This window comes from Melanotaenia boesemani, chromosome 14 (assembly GCF_017639745.1).
Source record: "Melanotaenia boesemani isolate fMelBoe1 chromosome 14, fMelBoe1.pri, whole genome shotgun sequence".
NCBI lineage: Eukaryota > Metazoa > Chordata > Actinopteri > Atheriniformes > Melanotaeniidae > Melanotaenia > Melanotaenia boesemani.
In genome coordinates this window covers 17427931-17438821 of record NC_055695.1, presented here as the reverse complement: position 1 = coordinate 17438821, position 10891 = coordinate 17427931, and the positions used below count along the sequence as shown (strand labels likewise).

Below are 10891 nucleotides of genomic sequence, written 5' to 3'. Positions count from 1 at the left end.
CACTTGGTTGATTCTCAGTCTACACCAATTATAACCAGATGCCATTTCACAACAAAGTAGAGCTTTCTTAGTTTCTCCTCTGGAAACTGATTCTCTCAGAATAAAAGTACAGTATTTGGATCGATATACATTTATATCAGGGATAGCTTTCGTGCAGAGGGTCATAATGAAGACTTATTTAAGGCAATTAAAGGCCACACATTGAATAATCGAAGACAGAAGCCTATGTCAGCTTTGTATTTTACATATTGACTGCAAAAGAAAAACTTTCTCTGTTTGCTTCTATGGCATAATGTAGCTGTTTTAGCAGATTCCTGGATGGTTGACTGTTTTGCAAAAATATCCTGTTTTGCAACCATGTTGAGAATCGTTCTATTCCAATAATGACAGCTTTCACACATAATTGGTGTGCTTGTTGGAAAAATTTATTTTTATCTTGAGCTCACTAAACTGAGTGATACTCTCCTAACATGCTGCCCATAAACTGATGATCAGGACAGATTATTTAAATCTCTGCTCTTTGTTAAGAATTGTAATATTTTTTATTCTTCATCTTAATGGCTTTTATGTTGTCTATCTGGTATCTTGTTTTATATGCCATCCTTTCTATTATAAAAACTGCTATAGATTTAGATATAAAATGTCTGCCGTCTTGTTTTTCTTATTTTTATTATATTGTGTGGCAAAACATTCCATGTAGTATTTTTTTTGTCTTGTATTTAACATCATCCCTTCGTCTCTTCTTTGACTCATCTTCTTTGAGGTGCAGAGACACTATCATTTCTCAAATGTGTGCTAATAATTGTATTAAAGTCAACATTCTCCATATTGTGTAACATCCAGTGGAAACAGAGCCTCGACTGCTCTGTCAGACCTCCTGGCTGGAGGCCCAGAATCAGTGGGAAGCTGAACATGCTTCTTGTGAACCGGAGGAGACAGTAAGCTTTGGACTGTTTAGTTTGGTATGTTCTCTCTTCTTTATACTCCATTTGTTCTCTGGATGATTTTTGCTATTAAGTGTTTTTTTTTTATTTTTATTTTTTTTATATTTTAACAACCTCACACTAACAAACACATATGTACACGCAACATGAGGTGTAATTTATTGAGCTGTTCAGGTAAACAGCACAATTAAGATTCTTGATTTCTTCCTCATAACCACATTCCCTCAGTCACTGATTACCACAGGCTGGAACATATTTTCTCCACAGAGCGTTACAAATCATCTTTTGTCTGCATAGCACGCGTACCTGTGGCTTATTCTGTGAAGCTCTCACAGTGTGTCTGTCACCAAGACTATTTTATAAATGACCGAGTAAGACACTATAAATAACCACCAAATTGTTCTTTGCATGCAGGTTAAATTCAGGTAGTGCTGAGTCCTGATGGATGTTGTATTTTTCTTTATGCTGGCTCTGCACCAACATCTTTTTTTGTACTTGTGAATAAATAGTTTAATTAATGTTATTATACATGACAAGCCATGTCTTACCCTGGACTTGACCAGTACAATGGTGGGTAATGAAGAAAGGCCAAAGTGTGTTGTAAATCTCAGTACGTCAGTATGAAACAACTGAGAGACTTCTCATCCAGAACACAAAGAAAAGCCCGTTGATTACGTCAAAAATAAACTACCCAGCTGTGGCAGAGCTGTTTTACTAAAGCAGCATCCATTTCATCAAATACTCAGCTCACCTCAAAGCAGTGTGTAGAGTTTCCTGGTCTAAAGAAGCATCACACAATAGAGGATTAACTCATATTTCCCTCCGCCACTGATATGGTTATAAATGAAGTAGCAGCCAATAAAATAAAGACCATTATGCAGCGTGCTTCTTCATGTGTTTCATTTTAAGTGCTGTAGTGCATGTGGTAGTGGGATGGGGGGACTTGATGTTGTTGGTGTTGATGAAAAGGGGGCCCTGCAGAAAACATTTGAGAGCAACTATCTATCTATCTATCTATCTATCTATCTATCTATCTATCTATCTATCTATCTATCTATCTATCTATCTATCTATCTATCTATCTATCTATCTACCATTCCGACACACTATTGGTTTTAATGTGATACAGCGGACCTGCAAATGACAGAAATCATGTCACAGTCCAGCACCGACATAGCACACATATGTAGCCCAGTACAAAGATGTCCGTGCCAGAGACTCAAAAGAACTCAAAAACATCTTGAACTGTTCAACATTAACATTTTAAATATAAAATTATAGTCATTATGGCATTTAGATTTACATTGTACAAGTTACATTATATCCATTTTTCATCCAGTCCTCACTCATACCTGGTGATGGTACGCTGCTTGTGTAGCCACAGCTGTCCTGGGGCAGACTGACAGAAACGTGGCTGCCTATCCGCGCCTACGGCCTCTCCGACCATCACAGAACATTCATCAACTTTCATTCACCAGCGATGTCAACACTGGAGGCAAGGAGGGTGAAGTGTCTTGCCCAAGGACACAATGACAGATGACTGGAGGAGTGGGAATTAAACCGCCAACCTTCCGATCATTGAACGACCTGCTCTACCGCCTGAGCCACTGCTGTCCCAAGTTGTTGTCCTTGATGCCACTTTTTTTTTTTTTTTACATTAATTTTACTTTGATGTTTTGAAACCAATATTTTTACACTTTTACTTGAGCAAAAAGCTTGAATTGACACTTCAACTTCTACAGAAGTCTTTTTAAACCCTAGTATCTACTTCAACCTGAGTAATGAATGTGAATACTTTGACACTTCCGTTTCTAAGAAATGGTTGCTTAACATTTTGTGGTTTTATTCTTTGATTGCATTGGATCTGATGCTTGCAGGGCCTACAAAGCCACTGAAACAAGAAATTGTGTTTTTCATTTTAAACAGCCATGTATAACATTTGGCTCTAGGGCTTAGAACTGGTCTGTTGCTACAGTTTCAACACAGAAGCAATTTAGTCACAATGTGCACAGAACACCAAAGAAAAACACAATGGTGTGCAGCAGCAGGAAGTCAGAGTCTATATGAAGTAAAACTTTCACCTGTATACTATTTCACAACTTGTTACCTCTCACATTACCAGCTAACGCTAAGACCACGGTCGCCACCGCAATCAAATAGACACAACAAATAAACACAAATAAGACCAAAAAAAAAAAAGCCATTTGCAGGCCATAACAAACAAGTGCATGCTGTGGTTTTGACTTCAAGAACTCAGTTTGGATTTAAATGAGCTCAATAAAATCAGTTCAGTCAATTTCCATTTCTTCTGCAACAAATTCATGCAAAAAGTTCAGAAGGGACAAAAGCCCTTTTACCAAAGTCCATACAGACAAACGGGACAGCAACAAAAGGTTTTGTGAATGGAAAAATAATAATCACCACCTCTCTGAGCAACCAAGGAACACAAGTAGGTAGTAAATAGCATGTGGCAACCAGACCACCATTCTGCTTGCAATGATGCTGAATGGACAAAGTTAAAAAAAATAAAAATACAGAGAAAAAAAAATACAATATGATATCTTAACAAACTAATGTATGACATTTCTCTAAAGCAGGACATCCTGTGGTGACTGCAGGTTATTAACTACTGCTGCTCATCACTTTGGTTGATTTCACTGACTGTGACCTGTTAAAGCATGATTTTGTCATTTTCATTGGTGTTGTTTCTGTTAGTGCTCCTAAAGGAGGACTGTCAAACTATACATGAGGTCATTGTCATGTGATATACAGAACAGACCATCAGACTATAGCTGCATGTGTCCACACACGCACGAGTCCCCTGTGGAGCATGTGTGTATAAAGATATAACAGAAAGGAGCTGAAGTCAAATAATCACAGGCATGTTTCCACTGTTGCCCAGGGAAACGTGGCCCAAACACTGGGAGGGAGTGCAACACACATTTAATTTCTTTTCTGAGCTCACATCCTCTTTCAGCAATCACACACACATTCATAAGATGCTGAAATTCAGCTGCACATTCTACATGAACACCAGGACATAACACGAGGCAGACCAGGCGCCCTCCCGACTTTTCTGATCCCTTGAGAAATGCAGGCGTGTCCAAGGAGGCTTTTCTAGCAGAATTTAGGGTATTTTCCAGAGAAAGCCTCCTCTCCATTTGCCTGGCTGGCCTACAAAGAGGTTGTAGCAGTAAATCTACCTCTCAGTTTGTTATGGTGCAGCAGCTCTGACAAGGAAAAAATGTCACAGGGCTCTGCTGCCAGACCACAGCTAACGGCTGGCTAAAGACATGAATGAAAGCCAAGAGGGAATTCCTGCATCACACACGTGACCAGGTCCTGGAGGAGAAAAGAAGCGCTTAATTTCGAATATATCTGTGGTAATTATTCATCCAAAACAGTAATTTCCATTTGTGTTGCTGACTTGTGTAGGTACAGTACTGTAGGTGGCTCAATAAGAGAGGACATTTTGCCTCTACTTTAACAAACTTGAAGAACCACAATTGAACCATCAGTCTGAGAGTGAAATTCTCTGTTGAAAAAATAAGTTTTATATTTGAGTCAAACAAAAGATCCTTGTTTAAAATAAGCCCAAGTTTCCTCACTGTAGTACCTGAAACAAAGTTAGGTCCATCCAGAGTAATTACATAGCCAGATACTGTCTTCCTGAGATACTCATGTTTAAAGAAAACATCAGTCGTGTCAGAATTTAGAGGGAGAAAATTTAGTCATCCAGGTCTTTATGTCTTTAAGGCATCTTTATAATCTGACCAACGTACTGGTTTCATCAGGTTTTATAGATTTGTATTTGAATATTATTTAATAAGCAAAAAACATATACACTGTTCTCTCTAATTTTACCTAATGAAAGCATCTACAAAGTATCAGATGTCTGAGAAAGTCTCAGTGTTTACATGAAAAAAGATGCCAGAAACTCCTTGTAAACACATTACCCCAGAAAGTGCAACTCCCAGGACTATCTTCCAATCTCTACACTGTGAAGTCCTCCTGTTCATCTGTCTGCCACTTTTCAGTAAGTCAGCTCCCATACAGCCTGCCTTCAATATCCTCCAGGAGGTAGTAAGATTCCAAGTAGTGTTTCTAAACTACCTCACCGCAACTCTTGTCATGACTTTCACCACAGCTCCTGCCAAGGTCTTCGCCACAGCTAGAGCCAGCTGACAAGTCTAAAGACCTCCAGCACTGACAGCCCAGAGGAATGCAGCCATTATTACTGAAATCCAGGGAAATTGTAAATGATCCACACTTGCATCACTAGATATAGAGAGCATACATTGTATACATACATACATGCACACACACACACACACACACACACACACATATATATATACATACTTCCTAATCACAACTGTCAATTAGAGTAAATATCTGGATATGCACCTGCATACATGTGCAGATGCATATCCAGAATGCAAACATACACAAATGGTCATACTTGAAAGGCAGCATATTTGTTTTACCTGGAGGCTGACCTGAGCTCATGCTGCAAATATGTTCACACCTGACATGGAGAGGAAACAACAGGAAAATGAACGAAAGAGCACAGTAGAGGGGAGGAATGGTTTCCATACCCCACCAAGGTTAAAGCCTGAAGCAGGAAAACAGAGTCAGAGCACAAAGGGGGTAGAAAGACAGAGATTCTGACAGAATGCCACAAAGTTCTTTCAGCCTAAACAAACCTGACAGTTTTCTCCTTTAACAGGTCTGAGAGAAAATATTTGGCCTCAGCTGTCAGTTCCAATCATAACAGCTCCTGGTAATACATCACCATAATCACAATGTTTCTGCTAAATGCAGCCATCATGTTCATTTAGCACAAAGCAAACATGCAGTTTGAAAAAGCACCAAAATGCTCTTTACACCCAGTTTGTAGTTCTTCAGTTTATGACAGTATGGATGATCCTTTCATTATGTTCCAAAATATATTTTTTATTTATTGATAAGTTTTATTTTTCATTAATTTGTTCATTTTGAAGTCTTTAACTTGAGCACAAACCATTTGGAGTTAGATATAGCACTGCAGTTTTAGGTTCTGGTCAAGTCAGCAGACACATTTACGTTGAAATGGTCCACAATGGACACGTTACATGTTATAGAAAATTTCAGTGTTGGAGTGTCTTATTCAGGTCAGGGAGTTAAGAAGGATATGTTCCAGTATCATCCTGTACTAGCCTGATGTTGTTGAGGCTTATTTAAATATCCACAATAATAATATACAGTACAAGGAACGTGGAACTGCCTTCTTCAGAGCAAAAAATTCAACAAGATGTTGGAAACATTCCTCAGAGATTTTCGTCCATATTGACATGATAGCATCATACCGTTGCTACAGATTTGTTAGCTACACATCCATGATGAAAATCTTCCGTTCCACCACATCCAAAAGATGCTCTACTGGACTGAGATCTGATGATTGTGGAGGTCACTGGAGTACGGTAAACTAACTGTCATATTTTAGAAACCACACAGCAAATTCAAAATCTCAAATTTAATTCCATTAAAGGGAACATACTTTAACATGTAAAAATTTAAACGAATAATTACTTTTCTGAGTAATAAGTTATTTTAAATATACTGTAACTCTGAATAATTCAGTTACTTTTGGGAAGAAGTAACTATAATTAATTGCTTTTTAACATGCCCAACACTGGTGACTTGTAGCCTTAGTTTTCAGTTCTTTGCTAACAGGAGTGGCACCTGGTATCTTCTGCTGCTGTAATTCATGTGCTTCTGAGTTGGGTGTATTGTGCTTTTAGAGATAGTATTCTGCATAACGTAGTAAGCTTTTCCACAATTTCTTAAATTTCTTGATGAAAAGCAGGGTAAAGTATGCCAGTCTTACCAGTTGAGTATAACTCTCAACTAAAAAAATTGTTCACGTTATTATACCTGCTGTAAAAACTTAAATTTAGATTGTTGATGCAGAGCCCAGCAATGAGGTTGTTTTATCGACGTCACCATCTGGGAACCCCCAGAGTTTCAATCTTTTAGTGATGCAGGATGAAATGTAGATTAAGAATAAAATGATAATTGCAGATAAAAATAAAATAAAAGTAAGATATTTTAAGGTATTTATCTAGGATGCAGCTGTTGATTATCTAAATAAAATCTCTGCAGAACTCCATTTTAAAGCCTATTTTTCAAAATGCTGTTTAATTTATTAAGCAGAGCCCCTGGTTTAGTCTACAAATCGCAGCATACCTGTACAGAAATATGATGATGATGAAAAATTTATTTCAAGCATGTCAAAGTCTTAAATGAGGAAAACTAAAAAAATGCTGTTATTGCCAATATTTCATGACACAAAATCAGTTGGAAAATAATTTCTATGTGGCGTAAACTTTTACATTGACGTGCCCTAAAATATCTCCTGATTTCTTCCTTTCTTTTAGTTGCTCCTGAAGTTCTGACTGAAGACAACCACCGTTAGCACGGCTGACACTAGCAAGAAGTGCTGTGATACAAATGAAAGCAAGCATTTACCTGAACCTTCACACTCATTTACATGAGTATCAAAGACGACAAATAAAAAAATGTATTACTACAGCACTAAAAGCAGCATGAAACGTTTGGAAGCACTAGTGCAAGCGATGGTAAAAGTTAGTCTGAAACCCTGTAATGCATCGTTCTGTTAATTTGAGAGATGAATGAATAAACTCGTCAGTGCTGCAGATTCCTAAAATTGTTGTGTTGGTAGTTGACAGAGCAGCAGTTAAACTATAATTTCAGCTCTTAAAACAGTGTTTAGACGCGTGTCTGACGTTAGCCTGCAGACTCACTGACTGTTTGCATTTACAGTCTTTATGGGCAATTTAGTCTCTTATTTGAGTCACTGGTCCTGTTGTGGGTTTTGTTGTTTAACACTAAAATACTTTAATACACCATAGTCATGCTGTGAATGACCTCCTGCCTGTCTGCGTGTGTGTATGTGAGTGTATGTGTGTGTGTGTGGAGGCGGGGTGGGGGGTTTAAGTGTAGAAATGATGCATCATCATACTTGTCCTGTCATTAAGGTACAGTAAATAATACTTGCCACCAAGTAAAAGCACTCACAGGCAAAGAAGGAGACGAACACACACATATGTGCATGATACAGTACATTTAGACTTGACACTGTAGGCAAGAAAACAAGATGTATATGTAGATTTTTGTGTGTAATTTTCCTTTATATCCAGGTTCTTGTCTTTTCTGGTTTTATTGGCGTGAGCTGACTTTCAGCTGGAGTTTGTTTTCGGTGTATACTAATTGATGCCAGACAGATAAGCTTTTGCAGCTCCATGCAAACTGAAGAATTGTGAGCCTCTATCCGAAACAATGTCTGAAGGGATGCCATGGGTATGAAAAACATGAAGTATTGTTGACTGTTTCCATAACAGAGGGCTGTGTTGGCAGAGCAATGAAGTGCAAAGTAATGGTAAGACTGTTGGTATTACCATGAGACAAAGGAAGACCTCTGATGAGGACCAATGAAATATGCAAACAAGGCCACCTGGGGTCTGGTAAGCTATTAATGGGATAATTTTAAGATGCAAGCTAACAGAAAGAACCAAATATCTACCAGATGTGCCTCACAGGAAAGGAAAGTGTGTGCTAAATGGTAACAGGTGAGACAAGATGAATGACATGGTCTGAGACTGAATAGGCAGTGGAACAAGAGTTGTTTAAGCCCCCCTCAGACTCCAAATATTGAGCTCATCTCACTGTGGACTCGATCTCCAGGTCAGTGCCGACACAACAAAAACAGCGTGTAAATGGTTTTGGTGGCTGTGTGTTTGATGGTGACAAACTGTCTATAGAAAGCATACTGGGCCCAGGTTCTTCATCTTAATCAGCAAGAGCGATTATGGATACCAACTCATGAATGGGGCCACCATCAGTCACCTCCTACACATGGATGACATCAAACTGTACACCAAGCAGATGAGCTACAAGTACCTTAAAATACCACAGGCAAATGGCAACCATAAAGATACCACAAGGAAAGCTGCAGGTTATGAAAAAAATGTAATGCCTTGGAATGAGAATGTGCTGCCAGATTCCATGTGACGTGCAGATATACTGCCATCATACATTTTTTTTTATCAAGGAAAATACTTTTTATTCTACTCTTGAAAAGTTGGGAATACCACTCTTTTTGCATGAATTTTCACCTACCTTTACAAAGGGATGACTAAGTGTTGCATTTCTCAGAAACTTGACAGAAATGTTTAAATTTTATATACTTGGTTTCTGAGATAGAAAGTTATGTTTTCTCTGAGAATGTGTTGCAATATGAATTCTTACAATTAATTTCACCAATAAACAGCTGCACATGTGTATGTCTATCACAACATCCTTATCTGCAGAATGTCGTTTCGGCAATGAACATGTTCGTACTTCCATTTCTAGACCACAGGTTGAGCTCAATCAAAGGCACTAAGGGTAACACAACCCTGCGGCAGGTGTGGCCTGCCACTATGGTTGTATGCAGCTGGAGTTGCAGCAAACTCAACCTACAGATAGAAATGCAGACGTTATGTGACTATTTTCAAATAGCTCCTGCTTTTGAGTTTTACCATTAAAGTAAGAATGTACAGGTGACCATTAAGAAATTAGGGTTATTGAATAGTGGATGCTATTTAATGGTATCATCAATACCTTAAAGTAAGGTACAAGTAATTGTTTGCAAGTCCAAGTCAAATCTCAAGTCTTGAGGCCCAAGTCCAAGTCAAGTCATTACTTTTAGTTGTAATACTGTCATATGCCACCTGCCATCTAGTCTACTCAGAACACTACATTTTAATATCCAATGAATTTAAAATGAGTTTTCATCCTCTCTCTAACAGCATTTTGTAACAGCACAGATCTTTAGCTTTACATTTTTTCTCAGTCGCTTTGGTTCATTTCTCACATCAGAATTAACATTTGCATAGCAGTTTGTGTGTTTCTCAAAACAATCAGTATAAACTGCAGAAACTTGTGGATAACCTGCAAAAGTGTGTCACTTGCTAAAAATAGATAGTTCATTCCTCAAAAGCAAGTATTTATGTCAAGGAAACTGTCAGAGCCATCAAAATGAAAAGTCCTGTCACCAATGAGTACGAACTAGGTACTCAAATGGCTTAGTCATGTTTTCATTATGAAAGTCTACTCTGTAAGTGTTTTTGAATACAAAAAGTCAGATCTCGGAGACACTAGCTGAAAATGCCCAAGACAGCACTACACACTAGATGTACAGCCATTTGAAAACTACAGTAAAGTTACACATTACTGTTGTTAGTAGTGTAACTGAATACATCACACGAAATACATTTTTTTTTTTCACATTTTGACATACAATGTTTGCCATCTTGTTCATAGCATTACACAAAAAATATACTTATATACAACAAACCTAAAGTAAGTATTAACCCTTGGTAGAGTGATGCACAACTGTAAACAATATATTAACAGTACATGCATGTACAGTAGATTATATGTACATATGTGACCGATGTGTGATGTCCTCTCTGATTGTGATTAACTCTCTTGGAGCTGGTCAGGTCTGGGTAACATCCAGTTTATTCTGCATCTCGTGGGAATCCTCCGTTACTTTTTTTTTGATTACCCATAGTTCACAAAAAAACATTTACAGTATTTAACTGTACAATACATGGAGTGATCGTATAGTGGGTCTGATGTCATATAAATGAAATAAAATACAATTAAATTAATTACGCTGTTTCTTTCAGCTTACCAGAATTACTAGAATTAAACAAAAAATATTATAAAATCTCTATCAATTTTATCACTGAACTGTTACCCTTTTTCCCAGCATTTTTCATGTTAAAACATTTATCAACTTCAAAATACAATTCGAATAAATAACCACAGGAACATTTTATCTTAAAACAAACTTCATACAGTAACATACCTGCATCAGTAACAAACAGGGAGGAATG

The 10891-nt window shown here is 37.7% G+C and overlaps 1 long non-coding RNA gene across 1 annotated transcript; it reads left to right on the top strand.

Moving 5' to 3' along the window:
• The first annotated feature begins 2371 nt into the window (after positions 1-2371).
• On the top strand, positions 2372-10384 carry LOC121653621. The gene is made up of 3 exons (XR_006012828.1): positions 2372-2453; positions 8348-8353; positions 10373-10384. It is a non-coding gene; the product is annotated as an uncharacterized LOC121653621 (long non-coding RNA).
• The last annotated feature ends 507 nt before the right edge of the window (positions 10385-10891 follow it).